Source organism: Ambystoma mexicanum, chromosome 2q (genome assembly GCF_040938575.1).
Source record: "Ambystoma mexicanum isolate Mex_15411 chromosome 2q, UKY_AmexF1_1, whole genome shotgun sequence".
In the NCBI taxonomy this organism is placed as follows: Eukaryota; Metazoa; Chordata; class Amphibia; order Caudata; family Ambystomatidae; genus Ambystoma; species Ambystoma mexicanum.
The window spans coordinates 1025445231-1025471848 of record NC_090924.1 but is presented as its reverse complement, the minus strand read 5'-3'; the positions used below and the strand labels follow the sequence as shown (position 1 = coordinate 1025471848).

Genomic DNA, 26618 nt, shown 5'->3' with positions numbered 1-26618 from the left:
GGAAGAGTGCACGTCCGGCACAGGCTGATGCCCCAGGCACGGCTGCACAGTCCGGCCCATCAAGGAAGCCCAGCTTCACAGACGCCGAACTGAATGCACTTGTTCAGTATGTGTCAGACCATGATAGGGAAATGGTCATCGTTGCAGGGTCCAAGACCACACATGCCAGACGCCAGGCACACTGGCAGACCATTGCTGACAAAATAAGTGCCCTTGGAGTAGTGAGGCGCACAGCTAGTGATTGCCAGAAGCGCTGGAATGACCTTAAGCGCAGGGCAAAGGATAAGATGGCCTCAAGTCATGCCGCAACCTTGGTGACTGGAGGTGGGTCCCCAGCACAGGAAATAGAACTCACACCACACGAGTCCGTAGCTGGATCCTACGTCACCGAGGGACAACTCCAAAGTGTGGGAGATCTCCCTGATTACGAGGCATCATCCGGTGAGTGCACATGCATGTGTGTTATATCCATGTGCATGGTGTGTGTGCGAAGCCTTCATGTTGGGGGCCTGTCAAGGGGGTGTGTGGCAGAGTTGATAGTGTCACCCATGTGCCTCATCCAGTATGTTCAGTGCAACACCATGTGCCCACACCACTATCCCTACTGCCAACAGTGCACATATGGCCCTACACCATGGAAGTTCCCCTTGAATTGTCATTTTGTCACGACATTGTTGCTCATTCTCCCCTGTCTATTCATCTTATGTCTTACATACCATTCCTACACTTTCCCCCAGCCATTCAAGTTCCATCGTCACATGCCTGACATGCAATGATACCACATGCTAATGCGTCCTCTGTATATACATGGCACTCAAAATGCTGTCATACTCTGGAATTTGCCTTGACACCCACCTCCTACCTGTGTGCTCTTGTTCCGTCTGGTTTCAAGCCCCATTCCCTCACACTCCATGCTGCTCTTCATGGTCTATCTTCCCTGACTTCTACTGTTCAGACCATCGTGCCCTACTCACGACACCTGCTTGCAAACAGTCAAATGAGGGCACCCTGCCCTCCAATGCGACCCACCCTATTGCTGACAAGTACATCTGAGCCTACTCAAGGTTAACTCTCACTGACATCTGCTCATACATGCCTTTGCCTGTCCCATGGACCCTTCACATGGTCCCAGTCCTCTCTCCTTGCTCCTCTTCCACCATCAATGGTGTGACCCGTTGGGGTGTACTCTTGGCCTCCTTCCAATCCTCAGAGGCCACAATTGACGTGTATGGTAATGGGAGCATCTCAGTCCAAGGACCTCAGGCCAACCTTATTCTCCTTGACAAATGCTACCCACATCTCATCAACTTCCTTTCCTCTCCTGCTGTCCCCCCTCCTCTCTCCTCATCTATCCTGCACTGCCTCCCTGCACCCTCCCATGATCCTTCTCCGCCTCCCACTCCAACTCCAACTCCTACACATGCTGCACCTCTGATCTGTAGCATTCCCCGTAAGTCCTACAAGGCTGTCAACCTCCTCCACATTTACACTCCTTACTCTGCCGCTGCATCAGGCATTCCTCCAATATATGTCACTTACATGAGGTAATGCACCTTGACATCCTTGGTCTCATGGAAACATGTCTGACGGCCAGCTCTGTCTGCATCTTTGACACACTCCTACCTGACGTTCAGGAGATCCTCTCCTTGGCCCGGCACTACTGTGCAGGGGGGGGGTGTGCCCTTGCCTTCCCTGAGGGTATTCCTGCCACTGTCACTCCTACGTAGACCTACTCCCCTCTGGAATGGCTTGTGTGACGTCTCTCTCCATCTCACCTCGACATTCACAAACTGTGCGTACTGTGTATCGGAAAAATGGTCAAATGTACTACTTCCTTTCTGAGTGGCCTCACCTCTCCTCCTCACTCATGTCCCCAGACACTGAAATCCTCTTCCTTGGTGATGTACGCATCCACCTGCATGCTTGTTGTCCCCCCACGTGACTTTTCCGTGACCCCAGCAACTCCCTATCACCCTCTAAACTCCCGTCTGTCCCTACTCATTCTGCAGGGCACACTCTTGATGCTCTGATCTCATCTGACCTTCCCCTCTCCATCCCTCTCTGCACTCCTCTCTCCTGGAGTGATCACTTTCTCCTCTCCTCCCACCTCACCCTCACCACCCCACAGGCAAAGCCACCCTCACCACTGTCACACACCTTCTTGGTATTCCAACCCATGAAGTGTGTGTCAGTCGAGGCTTATGCTGCCAAAATCTCCCCCCCATCCAGCTCCCCCTTAGGCTCACTCCCATCCTGACAGGGCCCACTCCATGCTCCACTCTATGTCAGGTACACTGGATGTCTTTGCCACGGTCATGACAATCCGCCTGAAGCCCCATGCCAATGCTGACTCCTGGCATGACTCGGATCTTGTGAACCCAAAACACAGGTGCCGGGTGGCAGAGAGGAAATGGCCTGCATCATGCTCATCCTCTGGCAAACTGGCCTGCCGCCTGCTCCAAAGGCAATAGCGTCTCACCCTTCTCACCAAGATGAGAGCCCCAATCCAAGGGCACATATCTGCGGCATCTGACAACTCTGCAGGACACATTGAAATCTGCAAGGACCTTGCCGAGCCAGATGCAGTGTGTACCTCCCCTGTCCCCTCCGAGCCCACAGCACTGCATGACTGTCTCTGTACCCCTATAGGCCACCCCCCCAGCACTTGTCTGCGCCTACCACCATCTGCCCTCGACGTTAAGTCCTACTTACCTTGTACAGCACTACCAGCCGCAACTTCCCCTTGCACTTCATTGTGCCACCCACCTCTGCACTTGCGTTACATGAATGACACCAGCACCAGTAGGATTGTTGAATGACATCCCCTTCTGGCCCACCACCCCTCAGTGCTCCGCTGTACCTTCATACATTTCTGTACAGGTGCTTCACGAATGCTATATGATTCCATTACAGGTGATGGGGAGGTGGAATCTCATTGTTTACTGCATTTTGTTAATGTTGACAAGGCACTGTGCATCGTGGCCAATTGGGACTAGCAGATCCATGTCCAACATGTTAACTTCTTGATGTGATGAAGCAATGTCAGGACCAGAGTGGCCAAAATCCAAATTAGTTGCCCTCCTCTCCCTCTTCACTTGGTGGCTATGTCACATGCCATGTGTGTGATGGCATGTGCATTTGACATGGCAATCACCGGCCAATGTGTGATGCCAGTGCTAGGCAGCATGGGGAGCAGGCGTTGCTCTCCATTCTCTGTGTCATCATTGTGTGCCCTGAGCCTCCCCTCCAGACCCAATGATGGTGAATGCATAGGAGGTTTCCCAGTCATGTGGGACATGTGTCATTGAACTACTGGCTCTGTTGTTCATGAGCCCTTGTTGTATGCCATGGTGCTAATGCCTGTTTCCATTTCTCTCTTTCATGTCTTTGCAGGGGACGACGCACTTGTTGATGCTGGGGATGTGGTGGTGGAGCCGTCCCAGGAGGGCAACCCGGGCCGACCTTCCACAAGTGAGGGACGTGGTGTGTTTGTGGGTGAAAACCCACAAGTGCTGCAGGTCGTGCTGTCGAGGGGTGTCTCTGGGGGTTCCTCCCCCGAGCAGTATTCAGGTGTAGACTCGGAGGATGACACCTATGTGCAGTCGCAGGTGAGTGTTCTTGGGAGAGAATCTCCTCTGTCCGACCCACCTGCAGCCGGGTTATTGCCCTCAATGGGGATGTCAGTGTCGGCAGCTCAGCCTCCGGTGGTTACGGATGCAGGGCCACACCACACTATCTCTGATCCTGTTCCTGGGGCTGCAGATCAGAGAGGGAATGCAGTCCTGCAGCCTGAGGCTTTGCCGGCACAGCAAGGCGCAGTCCGCCTTGCCCCAGGCAGGTGTGGTGCCCGCCAACGTGGTGGCCGTATGCCACCTGGCAATACCGCTTGGGAGCAATCCATCTACGGTATGGCCACCCAACAGGCAGCATCATCCGAGATGATTGCACAGGCCATGGATAGGGTGGCCACTTCCATTGTCCCCCCAGAAAGGCTGATGGAGTGACTGGAGCAGGCTACAGAGTCCATCTGCCAGGCACTCAGGGAGGACATGTTGGCGTCCAACATGGACAGGCGGGCAGGACTGGCGACTCTGCGGGAATCACTTTCCATGGAGTCCCAGCGCCACAGGGAAGGCCTGAGGGAAGAATTCCATCACCTCAGGTCGACCCTGTCAGAGCTTGAGGCTTCATCCCATAGAAGGACAGAGGAGCAGCTGGAGCGTCTGACACGGACGCTCTCGGCCGAGATGCAGGCAACTCGTGCGGAGGTCAGGTCATCCCGGAAGTTACTGCATGGGGACCTCCGCATGATCATAATCCAGAACCAGACCTTCCAGACCCGCCTGCTTGCAGCCATGGAGGAGCAAACTCGGGCTTTGCGTGGGCTGCCTCCCATTGTCACACCATCTTCTGAGGCAGCTCCCCCACCTCCTGAGTCAGCTGCAGGGTCTGGCCAGAGCGATAGCGACTCATCTCCCACAACAGAGTAGCCGTGTGGGCCACGAGCCTATGGGGTGTTTTTACTTCCCATGATCCACACAGGTGGATTGTGGCGTGCATCCTGTCCTCGGACCTCATAGGTGGCCCCCCCCCTCCCCGCCGGCCCTTTCATGGCCATTTTTTCTTATCATATTTTTTTTCTTTAAGTGTGTTGCCTTGTGTGGGTACCTGGGCATACACTGTATTGTGGCTGGGCACATGCAGGCTTGTCCTGAGTTTGGTTTCGATGCTTGGGTACCTGGCATCCACACCCCTCCTGCTTCCGTTTCCATGGGCTTGCAAAGGGTGTGCCCAAGTGACAGCAAATTACACGGTGACATTGGACTCCCATGAGCTGTTGGGCAGTCCATAGTCAATACTGTGTAGACATTCATGGTGTACATTGTTGTTGCACCTAACTATGCATGATGGTTTGATATGTGCCTCAACTTACATATGTTACTCATGTTTTGCAGGTATTTCACACAGTTCTTCACACGGGCATACTCTCTGGAGTCAGACTACATGTCGGTAGATGTGCAGTGACACTTTTGCGTGGCGCCATCACTGTACATCTGGACGGTGAGGACATACCAGCACAATCAGGTATTGAGACTACCATTGATTACATGCATTGTGTCTTGTTTTGGTGGGCTTCAGGGTGGGTTGGTGTGTGATTTGATTGAAATGACTCTTACACAGGTGTGTAGTAGTGCCTCCATCATGGTTAGCTGTTCAAGTGCGGCTATGTTCCATTTGGGGCACTGCAATTTGTGACACCGGTGTCATGTTGTGAGGGTCAGTTTGTTTGCTCTCAAATACCATGACATGGTGTCCTCTGTGGCGGGACTGTGAAGGGATTGGGTGACATGGCAATGTTGTAATGTAGCAATTCGCCTGTGCCAATGCATTTTTGATGAATGGAGTTGTGTCTTTTCATGGTTATGCATTGCTGGTGTATGTGTAGGTAGGGGTGCACACATAGTGACACTTCCATGTTAACAATCTCAGGCTGATGTGTTTCTGACGGTTTATTGCCAAGAAATTTTGTGACATTGTCAGGTAGTGTCATCATTGATCGTCAGATGGTATGTGCCAGAGCAGTGTGCACTAGCCAGCACTGTGATTCTTAGGTGAAGAAGTTGGCCACCAGTTGCGTACGGGCTGCCTCCCCCCGTGCCCTTTCCCCTCCCATGCGCAGCGGGCGTGCATGTGGTTGTGGATGTGGGGGCACCACCATGTCCACGGGCAGGCCCCGGCGTGTTGCAACGTTGTGCAGGACACATGCTGCCACTATGATCCTGCACACTAGTGGGGGAGCATATAACAGCTGCCCGCCAGAACGGTCAAGGGAGCGAAAGCGTGACTTCAGCACTCCGAATGTGCGCTCCACTATGCCCCGTGTTGCAATGTGGGCTGTGTTGTACCTTACCTCGGGTGGCGTGGTGGGGTTCCGGATTGGGGTCATCATGTGGTGGCTGATAGGGTAGGCACTGTCCCCTGCGGAGGTGGTGATGGGTATCATTAGTGGTGTTGTGACATGACCCTGTATCTGACATGCATGCATGTGCAGTGGCATTCATGCTCACCAAGCAGCCATGTATCTCCATGCCGGCCAGCCTCTAGGTCCCGGCTTAGGGTAGACATTCTGTAGATGAAGCTGTCGTGGGTGGACCCGGGATAGTTGGCATATACTGATGTGATGATTCCCTTGGCATTGCATACAACTTGCACGTTGATGGAATGCCAGTGCTTGCGGTTTCTATAGATGTGCTCTGTTGCCCTGGGGGGACGTAGAGCCACATGGGTGCAGTCAATTGCACCAAGCACTTTGGGGAATTGAGCCACACCATAGAATTCCTGGATGCACGCCCGCCTTTCTGCAGGAGTCCTGGGGAGATATATGTGCCTGCGGACTGATGGCCGTGCAGTGATGATGTTCAAGACCTGGTGTAGACAGCGTGACTGCGTGGCCTGTGACACACCACCCACTATGGCACTTGTCCGCTGAAAAGATCCAGTGCCCAAGAAGTGCAGTACATTCAGGACCTTCTGCAGGGGGCTGAGTGCTTGGGAGCACAGGGTGGGTGATGTGAGGTCATCCTCCCACTCACTGACCAGGTCCAGTATGATGTGTGCTGGAAACCTGTACCTCCCATACACCTGGTCATCAGGCATCCCGAATAGGCTGGTTCTGGGTGAGAAAATTCTGGCCCTGACTCTCCTCCTCCTCCTCCTTTGGTAACCCACAGCCACTGCTGCTAGGAACGGTATGTTCATCTTTGCACTGAGCTTGTAGGATGTTTTCACGTGAATATTTAGACGTGCCGGGTCACGTACGCCTGCTTCCTGCAGGCGTACGTCTTTCCGTATTGCCTGTTGTAATTTTGCACGTGTCGTGGCCGAGCGTGTGTGACTACATGCTCGAGCTTTACCAGGTTAAATGTACGTTATTAATATTGTAATTGTATTCAGATGTAAATGGTAACCGGGCGTTTTTCACGTGCGCTGTTGAATATGCGATTACTCGCTGTGTGCCTTTGGACCAATGAAATCGGGTACGCGTGCTGACGCGCTCGCGCGGCACGTGTATTTTTTTCACGTGGGTTGGGAAACACCCGTGCGTCATAGGCGCGCTTACGCGCCTGGCCCTTTGGACCAATGAGATTGCATACGCGTGCTGACGTGCTTACGCGGCCTTTCCTCGGATTCCACGCAGACGTGCATGATTTTCACGTGCCAATTCACTCCGTATCAAGCTGGCCACGCGTTCACACACGGAAGACCACGCTCCTGCCCCTAAGGCCGGAATCCTGCCCCCCAGAGCCCCGAGCACGCTCCCACCTGCCATCTGCTGCTGCCTGACTGCCTGCTGCCCACGTGCCCTGCTGTTTGCTGCCTGCACATCAGCCAGGGGTGCAGTTGCTGTGAGCACCCCTGCTGGAACCAAAGACTCCCGACAGCCGTACCATCGCTCCACAGCCCAGCCCCAGGACCCAGTTGGCCACCCACTCCTGCCTCTGGGGTTGCCATGTCAGGGAGCACAACATCTGGCACGACTGGCAATCCCCGGCCAGGGAGGCAGAGGGGCACCAGCTTCAGTGCCACCGAAGTTGGTGTCCTGGTGGAGCGAGTCCTGGGGCAGTATGATGCCCTCTATGGACGGATGCGCCTCGACAAGGAAGGCCGGACCAGGATCTGGATGGACATTGTGACTGCCATCAACGCAGAGGGGGTGGCAGTCCGAGAATTCCATCAAGTCAAGAAGCGCTGGGAGGACTACAGGTCCAGGACCCTGAACAAGGCCCGGCGCCTCGTGAAGGCAGTGGATGCCAAGGGGCGGCAGGGCCACTTGTCGCAAGATGAACATCGGGTCCTGGAACGCATATCCCCAGCGCTCCATGTCCAGGTCCTTGGGAGGCAGACCCGTCTGGAGTCGAGCGGTGAGTGTACATGCATACTGATTGTAAGCTGTGTGTGTGGTGGTGTGCCAGGAGTGTGCATGTTGCACATGTCTTTGTGTGGCCATGTATAAATGTGTGTGTGCAGGGCTGTGAGACAAGCACATGTGTGCCTGTGATGTGTGAGACAAGGATGGTGCATGTGTGTGTGTGTGTGCTTGCAGTGCAAATGCTTGTGTGTGGGCACATGTGTTTGACTGTGCATGTGAGTTGGCATGCTTGTGGTGTGACACATGGATGTTGATTCCAGGTGCATTAGTCTGCAGCGTGTGCGTGTGTGTAGTTGTGAAGGGTGCAACAGTGTTGCTACATGGATGCAGGTGACACTGTCATGTTGGAGAGTGAATTGCAAATGTGACATGGATGTTCATCTCATGACTGACAGTTTGCGGAGTGGTACACATGCTTGGATGTGTGCTTTGCATGTGTGCATGTGTATTTGAGTCTGTGTGTATCATGTGATGTGTGGCTCACCTTTGTCTGCTCATGCTGCTGTATGTGAATGTATGTAGCGGGCTGTAGCAATATGGCTGTTGAATGACTCATGTGTGTGCGTTGAGGAGACAAGTGTGTTGGGGATTGTGATGCCAGGTCTGGAGTATGACAATGCCACTCTTGTACAACTGTTATGTGTGTGAGTCAATTGTACAGTGTCCTGATGCCTGTCTCCTGTCTCTCCCTGCCTGCAGCGTCATCTGATGTGGAGGGCGGAGAAGGTGCTGTGGAGCACAGCAGCAGGGATGCCACCGCCAGCCGGAGACGCAAGGCCCGGCTCCCCTCCCCTGTTGTCATCTCGTCGGGGAGTGAGGAGTCCGGTGCTGTGTCCCAGGTCGCAGCTGCCGAGGGGAGGTCCAGGAGGAAGTTGGACTCCTCGGCAGCAGAAGGGGCAGCTGAGACCCCACAGGGTTCCGCGGCGGAAGATGGCAGGGAGTCATCCAGGTTGGTGGTGGGTTTGGTGGAGGAGGAGGCCGTGCAAGGGACTGAGATGGGGTCTGGAGGTGGGCATTCCACTGGTGCTAGTGGTGCAGCACAGGGGCAGGGACAGGAGGCAGCACAGGCCGCCGCGGAGGTGCCTGTGTGTAATCCTGTCCCCGGTCCTGTGTCTGCATCATCTTGCACCAGCAGGGTTGCCCACGTCCGGACCCATTCTCAGGGAGACCAGGCTGTGTTCCTCCATACACTGGGCCTTGTTCCGACCCCCTCCTCACTTGAACCCCCTATGCGCCAGTCGTCCTCCGTGCCATCTTCCTACCCACCTGTCACCTGGGTGCCCTGTGGAGCTGCCTCTGACGATGGGGCCAAGCTGGTGGAGGACACATCCCTGCCCCAGTCGGGAGTCGTGAGTCCAGCAGGGGTGGCCACCGCAACAACAGCACCCCAAACAATGGAGGATGTGCAGGCAGCAGGTGTCAGGGCACCGGCACCAGCACGTCAGCAGCAGGAGGAAGAAGGTGGGAGCCTTGATGGCTCGGGGCCATCACCATCAGACCGGCAGGCATCAGCCGGAGGGCAGGAGGACCCTGGACGTCAAGTGTCTTCCGTGTGGCAGCGGTTGGGCCATGCCATAGATGCGGAGCGGCGGCGGGCGGAAGAGGCGCGGCTCGCTATGGTCAGGGCGGAGAACTCCATGCGGAGGGCCCTGAGGCGGGCCGAGTGCCTCGAGGCCATCCGCAGGGAGTTGGAGGTGGGTACATCGGCGTCCCTGCGGACCCTCGGGGCTGTGGAACGGGGCCGCCTCCGGGACATCGAGCGGGAGTTCGATGATGCCCTGGCCCGGAACAACAATCAGTGAGCCGCAGGACTTGCCCGCCGCCTTTGTATATAGTTCTGTAGTTTAGTTGTAGTTAGGTTTCCTTTGTTTTAATGTTATTATTTGGTTGCCAAAGGACAATGCACCACATTTTTGTATATAGACATTTTCTTACTTAGTGTAAATAGTTAGGTTTCATTTATTAGGGCTCATGGACCCGGATCATCATGTTGATAGTTTGAGGGATGTTAATATTTGTTTGAATTTTTCACATGAGGCAATGTGTTTCTTCTTTCATTTGTACTTGGATTTGATTTTGGACTTTGACTTTGGACCCCTATTTTACTTAATTTTTGTTAATTAGTGTTCCTGATTTTTTTGGTTGTGCTTTTTTATTATTTAGTTTGCATTGCATGTTTATTGTTATTTTTTATTTTTACCATCCTTGTTTATTTTTAATACATTTTCATTTGATCCTTCAATGTGTTGTATCATCTCATTGCTTTCATGCATGACATGTGGGGTGTTTGGACATTTACTTGCAACATCTGTGTGTGACAGACATGTGTTCATTCTTATGATTTACATTGGGTGTGTCACATGTCATTGTGTTTGATATGTGGGTGGATGGGATAGTTGTTTGGGAATTCTTGCAGGGCAGACTGTCCATTACGGTCATGATTGTGTGGGGTTGTGACCCAGGTGAAGGTGGACATGGATGGTACATGGGTGGGGGCCTTCTGGTAGGTGCCCCCGACTGCGGGGGGGGGGGTGGTAGACATGGGTGGGGGCCTGCTGGAAGGTGCCCCTGACTGCCGGGGGGGTGGGGGTGGTGGTAGACATGGGTGGGGGCCTGCTGGAAGGTGCCCCTGACTGCGGGGGGGTGGGGGTGGTGGTAGACATGGGTGGGGGCCTGCTGAAAGGTGCCCCTGACTGCGGGGGGGGGTGGGGGTTGTGGTAGACATGGGTGGGGGCCTTCTGGCAGGTGCCCCTGACTGCTGGGGGGGGTGGGGGTGGTGGTAGACATGGGTGGGGGCCTGCTGGAAGGTGCCCCTGACTGCGGGGGGGGGGTGGTGGTAGACATGGGTGGGGGCCTGCTGGCAGGTGCCCCTGACTGCGGGGGGGGGTGGGGGTGGTGGGAGGCATGAGCAGGTGTGCAGGGTAGTCCCCTGTGGTGTGGGTTGCATGCAGGGGACGTGGAGGGTGTGAATGGAACACCTGTGAGGACCCACCCAGCAGAGCCGCGTGTGAAACTTCCCGCGCACCCCTGTAAATGACGTACCCTAGTTTTTCGCGTGTAGGATTTCACGCGCACCCCTGGAATTCCCGTAGCCTAGCTTTTCGCGTGTGAAACTTCCCGCGCACCCCTGTAAATGACGTACCCTGGCTTTTCGCGTGTGGAACTTCACACGCACCCCTGATATCGACGTGGCCAGGGCAATCGCGTGTGGGACTTCCCCGCACCCCGGGATACACGTACCCAGGGCAATCGCGCGAGTGACTTCTCGCGCAACCCGTTGTACACACACGCGCGAATTTTTGAACAGTGGGTGTCCGTGTAAATGGCGTACACCTTTGCACATCATTTGTCCTTTGGGGTCACGGTATGGCCCATTGCTGTATGTGGGTGGTATTTGTTGGCGCAGGTTTTGGCGCACTTTCGTTAAGTGCGTCGGGACGCTACCGCCTGCTTACTTGTGGCGTACGTTTTTGGGCCTGTGCGCTGGTTTGATCGAGCGCCGTTTTGCCCCGTTCGAATCCATGAATACGTGTTGCCGGAGAGCGTGTGGGCGTTCCGCGCACTTGCCTCCTGTACTTCCCCGTGCCGCCCACATTCTTCCCCATTCCGAGTGTTGTGCCCCATTTTATTCCCCATTCCGAGTGTCCCGCCCTGTGTTCCGCCTACTTTAGAGCTCTGCGCTGCGCTCGGAGTGATAGCACAGTGGCCGTGGCGCACGCCGTTGGTTGACCTGTGCGCCGGCGTGCGCCGCGCACTTTTTCAGCGCACGTCCTATGCTTTTCTTACGCACGGACTTCCATGAATCGACGTGCGCTGGTTTCCCTGCGCTTTTCGCTATTTTTCGGCGCAGCGCACGTATAGGCCCCTCTGCGCCGGAATTTTCGGCGCACATTTATTCCATGAATCGGCCTGTAAATGTATTGCCCTGGTGACAAAGCAATGTGGACAGTGGGTATTAACATATGTTGTTTTGTGGCAGTACTTCTGAATGCAAAGGTGTTTTGTGGTGGTATGTGGAGGATGCACATTGAAAGGTTTTTCTTTAAATGTGATGGTGTCCTATGATGCCAGTGGCTTCCAGTCTGCCCATACTGCAATTTTGTAAAAGTGCAAAGAGTTGGAGGCTGCATTCTCTTCTACGATCCAGAGGCAAAGCTTACTCGTGTAGTCATTAATGTGGGCATATCACTCGTCAGCCACATCTGCACATCTCTTTTTCACCTGTAGGACATGTACTTATGTTGGGTAACTGGTGCTGGGGTGCGGGGATGATTTTGTTCTCACACTTGATAACATGTTGAACCCCAGGTTCAAATCAGTTTTTCATCTGGCTTGGTAATAATGTGCACTGCAGAATTGAAAGATCACATAGCAATAAAGACAGGAAGTACACCTTAACATGCCTGTTTGTTCCCCCACATGCTTACTAAATATATCTGGGGGGGTCATAAAGTCACCACATGCCCCGCCCGGCTACCCCACAGAAACAATCCGGCCCCCTGTAGATAGCTTGTAGTGTACATTCGGCCCTCCGGCAAATCTAGTTGTGCACCCCTGCAGTAGGGCTAGTTGTGCCAGCCTTTGGGCATGGGGGACAGTGTTCTAATTCCCTTCATGACTCGTGCTCTCCTCCATCTACGTTTAGTTTATGTTCAACACTTTGGGGAAATCGTTAAATAATTTTATAAATACAAATGTAAGTTTCAGGGACTCCGGCTTACTGCCTGTTACAGTCATACTTATGCCACATTCTCTATATAGGTTGATGAGGCTCCCAGAGGGTTTTTATTGCCCCTTCAATGCGGTTTGTTTTTTCCAACCATTGCACCTCAGCAGTTAATTGAAGATAGTTTGCCTGTAAACATTATAACTTATTTATTGAATGCTTGCCAGGGCTAGTGATCATTGTCATTCATTTTGAAAATATCTTTTTTGACCATTGTTTATGATGATCTGGAGTGAATGCATTTTATGGTGATGGTTGTTTTTTTTTGTCTCTATTGATGGGACCAGTTCATTCTCGTTAGATGTTGTGGAGCTTGGAGCCATCGTCTTGCTTTTCTGGATTTTTCAGCAGCCTTGTATATCGGAGGACCAGCGCGGTAGCAGCAGTTTTCTGACCTGGGCTTGAAAGGAGTGCTGTTAATTGCTTTGCTATTTGAAAGTGGGAGGTCACTTTATTCCTTAAGGCAGTGGTATTCAACCCTTTTTGTGCTGAGCCCCAGCCCGATTGAGTGAAAATATAGTTTCCGGGGCCCCCATCACAAATGCTTCCATTTTCTATTAAATGCTTGTATTTTCTATTAAAAACAGTCACCATAATCCTTCAGGCCCCCCACTGCCGGGCATCCTTCGGTCCCCCCAGTTTGAAGACCACTGCCTTCAGGCACCCTAGCTGTTCAGCATAGAGTGACCCCCCTTTCCGTTGGTGGGACTTCCCTTCCCCTTTCTAGTTCCACACGCTGAATATTCTACTGATCAGTCTGATCGCTTTGAAACCATCGCCAAGCAGGGGATAAATGCTCCTACTGGCTGCCCCTCTCTGGCTTTAATGCTGTTGCTGCTCCAATGCCCCCACAATGTTCCACAATAGGTCAATGCCTTCCTCAGATAGTGTATTACTTAGAGGGTCGGGTGCACCTATCTACATTTAGCAGGCCATGGCGCATGTGTGAGAAACCATGTCTCTGCAAAATTTTCCCATGGTGTGGTTGACTTTTTTGCAGGATTTTTCCACTGCTTGAGTGCTGCACTAGTTCACCTGTAGTGCATAATTTATGGCACAGTAGTGATGCTTATGGGGGGAGGGGACTGCCGACCCTTCTGAAGGATGGTGTCTGGCTCATATTAGCAAAGGACTGCCTGCTAAGGTGTAATATTTACTTTTTGTTCCCACCAGTAAAGATCACTTTGGTCATGGGTTATGTCCCTGCATACCCTCCTATTTCCAGTCCCTATCATTTCCTGTACATGTTGCTGTCTGCAAGCTGGGACTCGCTATGGTTGATATTTACATTTAAGAAACTGAAACAGGTGCTTGTCTTTTAAAGGACACACACAAAATGACTGCAGCGTTTTAAGTACAAGAGCTCTGCAGTTAAGAAGGTATTGCCTCTCCAGAACACCCCCCTCGAATTGTGTGAGCAGATGCAACTAGTTGAAGCCACAATGGGTGAAAGTCTTGGAGGAAGCTGCCAAGCATCAAGAGACGCTTCACTCACAAAATGTATTTCGTCTTTTAGGCAACAACTCAAATCATGGCACTCTTTAATATGCTTTTCTTTGATTCTGACAATTCTCTGTGTATTTGAAAGGATGGGGAATTTGAGCCATTGGCAATTCCTGGTGAAGTTAATTGTAAATGGCTGATAGAGGGTCTTGATGAAAGTAGAACAGAAATATGAGAAGAAAACACTTGAGTATAGGTGTGTTATAAATGCCATATCATATCAAAAGGATTTCAAGGCAGTAGTGCTTTTTCCAGTCAACAGGTAAGCAATGTATTTTTTTTTGTTGTTCATCTATTTGATGTTTGGGGGTGGAGGGTACATCGGACGTCCCTACTCGGAGGTATTCCCTTTTTTCACACATATACATGAGTGCTGCACAAGGCCCACCACTCTTTTACAGGATCTCTTTCCTCTAGAGTAACTCTCTAAAGTATAGATGGTCTACATGATTTCTCTTATGTTATTGGCAAAGCGCTATGGGTTGAACGCCCTCAGGGACCGTAGTCCAGGTCAGAGTATGTGTGCAGTTAGACTGAGTAGTGGGTAGCTGCATGGGGAGGGAGGGAAAGCGCCAAAGAGTGGAAGAATAAGCAAAAATGAAACCAAGGGGGCGGATAGGATCACACTTAAGGGGAGTCACCTACCCCAGTGTACAGCTCAAACAAAATGTTTGTTGCATTGATAGTCTCATTATGAAGTTTCAACTTGCCTTTTTCATACCCGCAGCCAAGAAACAGTGTATTAAGACACAGAAAACATTTGACGAAATATTGAAAATCTTTTGTGATGCAGAGCGACTAATTGAGGCTTGAAAAAGAAAGGCAGAGAGAAAAAGCAGCTACTGGTGGAATCTGGGAAGCGCTGGAAAACCTAAGAGTGTTGCGTGAACTACAAGAAGAAGCAGAGGAAAAAAAACAAACAAAAGAGAATTATATTGTAAAATCTGATAGGTGGAAACTGACTATTCCCAAACTTATTAATAGCTGTTCACAAAAGCTAGACAAGTCTTTTGGCAGGGATGGCTAGTGTTCTTCATTCCTTCTACATTCCTTCCTCAGAACCCGCCTCTGTTACTACACCTGGACAAATGAAAGACACAGCAGTAAATCGGCAGGTTTCTTTGTGTAATGTTGCAGTTCCCTAAATATTGGAATATACAGTAAGTCAATTGTCTGCTGTAAATGTTTTTGGACAGATCTAATTTGACGAGCTCAACTCTATCACCAGGTCTTCTCAACAGTGTGTCCTTGTTACAGTATGATGGTAAGAGAGCTGCTCCTCCTCAGCTCGCCGGCCAACCTGAACAAATTAGATGTACTATTCTCCTCATTTAATATTGACAGCAACATAATTAAAGTCGCTAATGCAGTGAAAACACTAGGAATATATATCGACTCAGCACTAACACTAACCAGACAAACGAACACCCTGGCCTCCTCTTCTGCCTACGCTTGTAAGCTCATCACAGCCTGTCGACCCTACCTGTCAACAGCCAACAGCATCACCATAGCTAGAGCCTTAGTCCTCTCTAGGCTCGATTATTGTAATGCACAAAACAACGGAATTGCAACATCCCCACAACCAAGTTTGGTTGCTATCTCCGCCCGTGCTACTAATCGACAACGTAATTATAGCTCACACGCTGCTATGTGAAACTGAAGATGCAAGTGCTCTTGTGTGTAGAACTATACAATTGATCTGGTGAATTTTTAGGTTGGTGCCAACTTGTAAATGGTACATGTTTTTGTGCTATTGATTTCTGTTGGGGGTCAGCTAGTGTTTTCTTGGGTGTGGTGAAGGGTTGAACTCATTGTTAGCTGCTCGTAGTGATCGGCAGTCTGTCATGCATGTAGACCTTTAACAGATTCTGTTTAGGTCACTGAAAGTGTGTATTTTAGTGCAGTAATTTGTAATTGTGGGAGTTTATTGGTTGTGATGCCATGTTGCTAGAGGTGAGAAATAAGGGAGTTTACAGGTTGGTTCGTGACATTGTGGGCTGGATTTGTAGTTTTGTACACTAAATCAGTGAACTTGGTTAATGAAATTTGAGTGCTCTGGCAAAGAAGGCAAAGATGGAAAGTGAAGGCTGCAAATTCCCTTGAGGTTTTCCACTACACTATCCATAAGTCAGGGTTTTAAGTTTAGATTCAATGAGCAGGAGCTAAAACCAGCTCCTGGGTGTCGGGCATTACCCAGAAGGCAGGAGCTACCGCAGGGGAAACAAGGGGCTACCAGAGATGCTCTTTTAACATGTCCATTTTGGATGAACCATGTTTTTAATGTTTATTAGATGTGTTCTAATTCGTTTTTATTAACATTCTCAAATACTCAGAGTTAATTTCACATTTACATGTTTGGAAGGCACAAGTTGACCCTAGGAGCCAAAAGTAGCTCCTGGTAGCTGTTGGTTTCAAGCTAACCAGGCTCTACTATGCTAGAAGCTGGGGCTAAATAGCTTCCAGCTCCCCTCAATTTTGAACTCTGATAAGTCTAACTAGACTCACCCTATAGTAATACCACCCGTCTTGCACACAGAAAAATCAAAACCCTTTTTCTAAATCATTTGGAAGCAACATGAAATAACTCCTCCTGAAGTTGTCTACAATAATCGCTCACAATTCCAAACCCATCCTAAATTTGTCATGGGGTCATCCTGGAGTAATCCCCCCACCCATCTTGAAGTTGTCATGGGGGTCATCCGGGAGTAATCCCCACCCATCCCGAAGTTGTCATGGGGGTCATACGGGAGTAATCTCCACCCAAACTGAAGTTGTCATAGGAATCATCCCCGAGTAATCCCCACTCATCCTGAAGTTGTCATGAGGGGGGTGTCATCCTGGTGTAATTCCCACCCATTCTGAAGTTGTCATGGGGTCATCCTGGAGTAATACAAGATCACTGGAAGTAATCAGAACTCCTCCTGGAGTAGTTTCTGTGATAACTCTAGAGTCATCTCATTTAAATATTTCGGCCTATACACTACTTCAGGATGTTTTCGGATTATCTCCCTGAACTAGCCATGGGTGACTCTAGGATGGAGTCACTGGATGACTCCAGAATGATTCCAGGAATATCCTCCTTTTTGACTTGGGTGGACTGTAAGTGAGAGGGAACGAGACACAAAGACACAGAAGAAAAGTAAAGAAAGTGAAACACCAGGGTTAAATGAAGAAAACGTGGGTCAAATAAGCATTGGCAAAGCCAACAGTTTGGACTTTTGTGTAGGCATGGGAAAAGGTGACCAAATTTTGAAAATAAAAAAAACGGGACAGGCCAGTGAGATAGAGGTAAGACTGCAGGTTCAGCTGAGACAAACACAAAAAAATGACTAAAATACAAAAAGAGGACGCTAATGAAACTCTAGTCCTATTAGAATGTCAATATCAGCTGCGCAATTGAAAGGCCCAGAACGTGGGTTTTTAAAACTTTAAAAGTCTCGCGACCCTGGGGTACAGGGGGGGGGGAAATACCAGGACAGTCCCGGCAAAACCGGGACATCTGGTCACCCTAGCATGGGATGGACATTTGTCAGGCACTTCCATAATAGCACTACCTGGCAACAGCTGGAAAATTGTGTTGAGTGCCTGGATATACGAGGATGGTGCTTGGAAAATACCCATCTGATCCTATACAGAAGCCAGAACTGTTGGCTTTTCCAGGACTTTGGTGCAAGAAACTGATGCAAGGACACACATAATACTTATAAATCAAGTGGCTGAAGGCACACTTAGTTAATATACGTATATTACGCCAGTAGCACATTTACAGCCACAATTAAGATATTAACTTAGAAGACATCTTTGAAATAACATTGGCAAGGCCTTTACAGCACAACATTTGATGTTACTGGTTCACAGCGCTATCTCAAAGAGATCCCAGGAGATGTATGTTGGGTGTGGAGGTGCAGATAGTGGGTGGGAATAGCCATAAGGATTAGCATGGCCATGGGCAGTCAATGGGTGGATAAATAACCAAACACCCACAAGCGTGAATTAAAGAGGGAAAGGGAGACAGCAAGAGACTGAGCTGCATAGAAAGCAGAGATAAAACATAAAGAACAAATATTGGCAATGCCAACAGCTCTTGCTTTTGTGTAGGGATGGGATGTGCATTTGCCAGGCATTGTCATAGTGGTATTAACTGGCCATCGATGGTATCTGGTGAAAAATGGTGCGTACCCGGGCACACAATAACAGTGCCTAGCAAATGCCTGATACTTATACACAAGCCAAAACTGTTGGTTTGTGTATAGGTAGTTATACAAAAGTCACTGCTTGTTTTTAACAGGACTTCGGTGAAAGACACACATTGGCCCTCATTACGAGGTTGCAAGTAGGCCTCTGGTACTGCCGGCGGCCTTCCGGCAACCTCAGCTTACTGTTTCTGCCTCCCGAAATCCTGGTAATACTGGGATATTACGGGCAGTGGCGGAACGGTAAATTCCCATTCCCATGGAATCCCATAGGACTCCACGGGAATGGGACCACTGAAACACTGGCACCGCTAGTAACGGTGTTGGTGCATGCTTCAGGGAATTATCTGCCAGTAGGGGCCTGAACTACCAGCAGGTCAGGCCTGCTGGTAGTTTACAGCCCCTACCAGCAGACTCGGAGTGAGCCGGTCTGGAAAAGGTGCTGGTAACTTTGTTACCGGCCCCTTATTTCTGGACCTGCTCACTCCTAATGAGGGCCATGGTGCTTATAAATCGAGTGGTTGAAGGCTGACTTGTTTAAGGCATTTTTATTACACCAGTGGTAAATGTCCAGCTCCAAATAAGTAATTAATGCTCAGAAGACTGCTTTGCGAAAATACTGACAGGCACTTCCAGGACAAAGTTTAATGGCAAGGCTTGATAAAAATACATCAAGGAGATCCCACGAGGGGGTGTTTTGGGTGGGGAGAGGCAAGGGGTCGGTAGAAATGGCTATAGGGAGTAGCACTGCCATGGGCAGTAAATGAGTGGGTAAATAACCAAACAACACCTACAAGCTTTGTGTCCTGCTTCATATGCCACTTCTCCCTAGCTGTACTCTAATGCAATAATTTCAGCTTATAGTTTATTTATTTGCATTTGTATAGCACACTTGCGGCCCAGGGGCATCGAGGCGCTGTTACAAGAATTTGTTGGACTTTTGATTCAGAGGTTAGACAGGTCACCAGAGGTCTCAATTACACAGATACAAGAATAGTTACATAAATATGCACGATGTGCATTTTACAGTTACAGACTGATATCATGTACATTTCATACAAAAATCTTGGTTTTAATGGCTTTGCGGAAAGCTTGGTGGGACTCAATCATTCTTACGTGTTATGCTTTAGCCAAAACTAAAAAGGGAGAATGGAGCTATCGGGAGAGATCTGCACGAGTGAAAGTGAGAACTCAGTCACTGGGGAACACAGAGGGTGACAGATAAGAACGAAGAGAAAAAAAAAGGGAAGAAAGAAGAAGGGAAGGAGCGTAGATGTAGAAACGGCCATTTGAAATAGTGAGAGGTGGAGCAAGGCAGAGTGAGAAAGAAACAAGGCAATGATGTGAGGGATATGGAGTAAACAGCTCTGGAAGAGTTAAAGGAACAAAGAGCATGAGCTAGAAAATTGATGAAAGAAGAATATACAAATATTGGATAGATAAAATGGACAGCAGTAAAGAGAACAAAAGATGAAAAGAACAGAGGGAGAATGTAGAGATATTATTAGGGCAGATGTGAAGTGGAGCTTTAAGGGTAACATGCATCTTTTAATCTGCATGAATTATTAGGCTTTAGAGTTCAAATATATTTTACACTCCAAAAGCCAAACTTTCATTGGTAATGGAAGCAACTTTTTTAATCCCCCCAAAAATAATTTTATTCTCAACTTAAAAAAATAGGTGTTAAAAAACAAACTCCAACTTTAAAATTACATCTGAAGATCAGGAAAGATTGCCTGGAGGTGGGCAACAATACAGGGCATGAAGATGTAAGTGGAAGGCCAGAAATGAAGCAGAACAGTGAAAGCAACCACCAGGGCCTTCCAATTTGGAGGTGATCTACCAACCGGTTAGTTGAGTTCATTAGCGGGTCTCCCCTAGACTCTTATGTGGGGTTGAAAGATTACATGGGGCTATGTTGGGGGCACTACGGGTGACCACGAGCTAAACAAATGTTTTTTTGTTTATTTTATTTATATCGCGCACCTGACCCAAAGGTAACTGGGCGCTGGTAAGACAGTAATCGTTACATGGCATAGTATAGACCATTTTATACATGAGAGAAGAGGTGCAGTCTATACAGTCAGGGTAAGATTACAATGGGAGATATATACATGTTATGCATATTATACAGTCATAACAATGGGTTATAACAATGGTATAAGGCGAAATATATACAAATCATGCAGTCCCAACTTAGGTTCAGTGGTACCAAATGGCTGTGGCATTTATGTTTTGTTGAGTATCCATGTGATAACATGGCATCTAAATGTGTCAAATGTTTGGATAGATTGAATATTCTGAGGGAGAAAGTGCATGCTGTGCCCTTGTGATGTTGCCATCATAGAGTTACGAGGGCATAGGGGTGGGGGGCGAAGTGCTGTTTGGAGTTTCCTCAGAAGTGGTGTGGTGATTCCGGGCGAGAGGTACTACAGGAGTACGTGTAGGATTTTGCTAGCCTAATGGCCCCTCGGTTTGGGCGAGGGATGAGATTTTGAGCGTTTCCAGACGAGTATCCTGGGCCGAGCGACATGGCGGAGTGCTGCCTTCTGCCTGCAACCTCCTCAGTGTGGGCTTAAGCCTCCCAGCCAGGTTCTGGCTCCGCCACTGCCCGGCAGGATAAACAGGGACGACGAAGCATGTTCACAGCTGTACATGTAGAAAGCTGCATACTTCTCACTTCCCCGCCGTTTGGGCGATGCATTCCTTCCTGGACTCAGTTTCATCCTCCTGAAACCCTCTGCCCGGTATAGACTTCAACGGGATCGCGCACCCAGCAGGCCTTCATCACCCTTCAAAAGAGACACGCAGTCTCTGGACTCTCCCACTAGCAACATCTGACCTCGCCGTCCCTGGAGACTGCACGCGATGTGAGACATGCTAGAGCGGTTCATCACCTCGGCACGTGACAGAGTCACGAGAACATCGGCAGCTTGTACTTCGGCTCGTATGGCGTTGGAAAGATCTGCAGGAGCGAAAATGTTACCAGATACATGTGTGTTCCAGGTATCTATGCAGGTCTGAGTTGCCTCGGACGTATTCAGAATCCGGGACTCGGCAGAAAATAATAAGGATGATAATATCGCTTCCGCTTTCCTCGCGAGTCTAGGCGCTGTTTTTATTATCCAGCCGTCCAAGGTACTCAGTTATCGATCTCGGAATGATGAAAGGGTGACTCGGTTCGAATTCGTGTCTTCAACTACCCCGGCCACCTCACCGGTTGCAGAGGTGATCTCTGAAGCGAGGGCTTCAGGGCGCTATTTTACCGGGTTTGGCATTTATTGCAGTATCTTCAACATTTCCACAACCATTAACCCCTTGATGTCCGACTGAACAATCCCTGCGCTTGTCATGTCCTGGAGAGGATGCCTGTACTTGCTACTGGCTGTGCAACATGCTTTGTCCGCCGGAAAGCATTTGTCGAAAGAATTAGGCGAAGCCGAACCAACTGCCTCACGAACTGTGCCAACCCCGTTTGTCTTACCGAACCACTGCATGAATGCGTGCAACTGAAAGGAGTGCACTGGCAAAAAGCACATAAGTACCGGATTGAAGGTAAGGTGAAGGTCGGAGCTGCCATTGAGAAACGATGCTCTGCTTTTTTATCCGCTGAACATTCTACAGAGAAGTAGTCCACCTCTATCTGCAGGTGGTGAGCAGGACGCATCTAGGTCCCCATCTTCTGTGTCCAGCAGCACAGTCCAGGTGACATCTGTGTCAGCCTCAGCACCCCTGGGCGGCTGCATGCAACCCGCCCTGTGCAAGTAGCTCCATCCCGAATAGCGGGCTGCCTATCACCACCCGACCCCTGCTCCACGCCGCTGGCTCCGGATCTTACCTGATCTTTCCTCGATCCTCAGCGGGTTCGGGCTCTTTCTTGCAGCCCGCCAGCTGCCCTCTGGCCCGGTTAGAGAGAGCTTCAGCGCCTACGATGGGAAAACAGGTGTTAAGGCAAAATTCGGTTTCCCGTGAGAATCGGTCCACCCCACTACACATAGTGCGCATGTGCAGTACAGCGATCTTCATGATCGCCCCTGATTTCGCTCGCTTCTACTCACTGTGCAGCGCATGCGCTTGCCGCAAAGTAGTGGAGCATCGTTTGAAGTAGTACCCCGTGGAGCTGGTGTGGGCTGCATTTTGGAACCTTAGCCTGTATATTACCTCAGGACGGAGACTTATGAAGAAGAAAGACGTCTGCCCTTGACACGTATACAACAGATCGGTAAACACACGGAGGAAGAGGACAAACAATAAAGGGGGGGGCAGCAATGGGTGTGTGGAGGGGTGCGAGAGGGGGCGGGTGGGATTCTTCAGTGGAGGACTGGTATATGGTGGACTGACAAGCAAGTGCAGTTTTCCTGTGCAACCCAACTATGCAGCAGTCCAAAATTCCAGAATAACTAAACTGTACCAACACTGCTGGCCATGGAAATGATTAACTGTGGGATCCCACCAGTGACAAGGGGAGGGGTGGGCAGAGTTGGTGTATTGATGAGTTGGCGAACGAGGGACAATGTTCTAAACCCCCCCCCCCACCCAATCCCCATAAATTAACATTTCCATTTCAGAAGTTCAATTAGTTATTTATTAACACCAGGAAAATAACCCAAGAGATTAGTGCTTCCTATGATGCTGCAAGAAATGTATAAAAGGTGCACACCTGTTAAACCTACAAAGATTGCTTAAATATTGTCTGCAGCGTTCACTCCTAACAGAGATGTTCACATTCATCCCGATAAGACGCTCACGTGGTCTACCAGTTTAAATCCCGGCTTTGGCAACAACAAAAGCGAGTTAAAAACATTAAAATCTTTGAAAGGCATAAATGGTTTTACTGGATCCAAAATCCAGAGAGACATATTTTTCTGGATCTCGGATCCAGGAAAATCCGGCCCAGTGATCATTTCTGAATACCAACCTTTCACCTACCTACATATTTTCCAGATTATATAAAAGACATTGTGTGGTGGCCTCCCAGCCAATGAGGAGGCACAGAATGGGGTATTCGCCACACAGGAAAAGACCCCTCTCCAAGCCTCATCAGAACATGAGGCTGACATCGCCCTTTGCCGGGTAGCAGTTAAGTGCACTCCCCTTTGTCCCGTGCCCCTGCCCCCAGCCTCCATTTCCACATCTTGAAACCCCCTTCACGTCTACCCCACTTACTTTTTCCTGCCTCGTCATTCGTCGGCACCAGGAGTTTCCCCGGCATGCAAATGCCCGCTATGGAAAGTGAGAAGGGACTACCTGTAGTTTCCTTTTCCCTGATCCATAGTGGCCATTTTTTTCTGTAGATTTTTCAAGTTGAGAAACGGTCAATAGCTAGGAGTTGGATCTTATTAGTCATTGTCAAGTATGTAAAAGATATCCATGAATTGTAATATGTGTTATATTAATTTGTAATCAGAAAATTGTAAATTGCAATATGTGTAATATTGGAAATTGAAAATTTTGAAAGGTTGATTAAATTCAGCCAAATCAAATAATTTAAAAAAAAAAAACGGTCAACATGCCGTTTCTCAACTCGAGAAAAATAAACTATTAGTACCCCGGTACAACGTGCAGAGTACTAATAGCAATAGAACCCTCTGGGAGAGGGCATTACCGGTTACTGGTAATTTCCCGAGGGTATTGGTAAGGCCCTCACTTCACTCGGGCCTGTAACTGACACCCAGGGCATTACCAGAGCGGAAATGCTGCCCCCCCGCTGGTTCTATTGCTTAAATATTGACATAACTTTTATGCAACGGTTATGTTTGTGGTTTCTTAGCTCATAAAGTTCTACATGTGCAAAAAAATGGAAAACAAATGTTAACAGCCCTGATAATCAAAAATACTGGTAACAATTGGGAATGATTGAACACCATGAATAACCCACAGTACAAATTAGAGTAATGTCATTTCTGAAACAAATTGGTCGAACTATATTCGGAACACATTCAGATGTCAGAACTCTGAATTAATTAAAGATCAATCATCAGAACCCTGGAACTTGAAACTAGACAAGAACTTAGTGAAGGATTTAATGAAAAAATCCTCATCTTCACAAGCAGTAGGCCCTAATGGGCTAACAAATGCAATATTAAAATCGGATGCAGATTTATGGACAACAATATTGTGACTCATTTTTGAAATATATCTGGCTAACAACACTCTTCCAGAGTCATGGAAGACTGCAATTATTATCTCAATATACAAGCAAAGGCATCGTGATGATCCTTCGAACTACCATCCACTTACACTACTCAATTCAAATGGGAAGATATTTGCATCAGTGGTCCTCAGAGAACTACAAGATTGGATCGCAAAAAATAAAATTTTAAGCAGATTTCAGATGGGATTTTGAAAAGGACTATCCACCACCCTCAATGGCATGACCATGTCGATTATTTCCTCCCGGCAGCACAACCCGATGCAGTTACCCCAGACTATTGAGCCAAGGTAACCCCTGACCCCCCCATGGGGTGACAGCTGACCCTGGCTTCACCCTTAAAGTCCCTAACTTGCCTACTTCCTGGTACTGCATATTCAGCCCGCTCAACCGACACAAATGCACTTTCCTCTTTTTGTCCCCTTTTTTCTCTGTTTCCCCAACTGCCCTTCCCATCCTTGCAGTGTGGTTTCGGACAAACAGTATTACACACACGGCCCATGAAGTCCTTGAACAGCCAGTGAGTAATCTTTTATACTTACCATTCACCTTCTAGAGTTACATTTAGGCGAACCATGTACAATATGCTGGATCTTTAACTCATCTGGGTTCTTTTACATCCTTTTTTAGGTTACTGCGGGTGATTTACATATGTCGCATATGGTATACCGTGCACACACTTGATGGCATTAAAGTAGGTGCACTCTTCGGTGTATTTTTAATTTTCATATATTTGTTTTTATGCTTGACACACCTGTTATTTAGCGTATGGTTTTTGACACCAACCTCTTCCTTTTTTGTTAAACATCTTTTGCAGAAATATGAAACCAGTCCTGATGAAAACCAGCCCACCTCAGGCTTTAGTCGAAACTAGGATTGGGGAGAACAGCCTGTCCCCCAAACCCAGAGAGCTCAAGACATGCATCAATTGCAAGAGAATCGCTTGCATTTGGATTGTCTCACCTAGGCGACTATACACTAGGATAATTCCTGTCAGTTTGGCTCACTGGAAATCAGCGACACTGCTGTTACTCTGCCTTCTCGTTTATACATTATTCCTTTCTATATCAGACCAGGTTTCTCAACCACCCAACATGGCTGCGTTTGTTTGATATCAAATTTGTCCCATCAAATTAGATTTGGACTCAATTGTTAGATTGTGATTCAAGAGGGTTATCTATTGAAGAACCCCACTGAACAAGAAAAGAATGTATGTTATATGCTCCACTTCCTAATTGTTTTTCCTGATTTTTCACATTTAATCAGTAACCTTATTTACCATTTTTTCCTTATGATTGATTCATATGTATGTCCTTATTTGTTCCTTAACTTGTATGTGTAATTGGCCACCAGTATGTGGCTACACTGAATCATCAGCGACCTCGGTCCAGGGCCCAGCCACTCTCCACTTGCACTGACCCCCTGGCTCCCCCTGCACTGTGGGACTGTCACTGTATCCCTACAGCCCCCTGCCCAGCACTTGCTCTGCACTTACCTCGCACTTGCCACCAGCTGGCCCTTTTTATTTATTATTTATCATTTATTATTTCATTACGCCACTTACCTTGTACTGCACTTCTCCCCCCACCTCCTCCCCCTGCACTTTCTCCTTTTTCCCCTTACCTCTGCACTTGCGCGATCTGAATGACACCTGGCCTAGTAGGATCGCTTGTCCGTCTTCCCCTTGTTTCCCTCCCTCCCTGCCTCGTCGCGCCTTGAAACACTTGTGTATAGGCGCGTTACAAATACCATATCATATCATATCATATCATATCATTAAACATTTTATGAACGTATCATTTTTTCCCCCACCGTCACCCTCCTTTCTTATTTTTGTAGTAACGATTATATCCTCCCAGACATGGGTAAAAAAAGGCTGCCCAATATGTGGAGCATGGTTGGACCTATCTCAGGCCTTAGATACAATCAAAAGGAGAAAGCTCTGGACCAAATTAGCCTCTTGGGGAATTCCTAGATGATTACTATCAATAATCCAGTCCCTATATGGACACACATCAGTTAAAGTACGTCTGAACACTTAAGGCGACTTAACAGATGGCATACAAACAGAACCTGGCATAAGACAAGGCTGAATGCTAGCTGCTTGCCTTTTAT

General features: G+C 48.9%; 1 protein-coding gene across 3 annotated transcripts in view; it reads right to left on the bottom strand.

Moving 5' to 3' along the window:
• Positions 1-22396, bottom strand: part of STEAP2 (STEAP2 metalloreductase) — a 328022-nt gene extending 305626 nt beyond the window's left edge. The window contains exon 1 of one of the 3 annotated variants that reach the window (XM_069648363.1): positions 22191-22396. The gene's annotated coding sequence lies outside the window, so the exon portion shown is untranslated. The remainder of the gene's footprint in view (positions 1-22190) is intronic. The other 2 variants (XM_069648364.1, XM_069648362.1) reach the window with 2 other exon arrangements.
• Positions 22397-26618: the final 4222 nt, after the last annotated feature.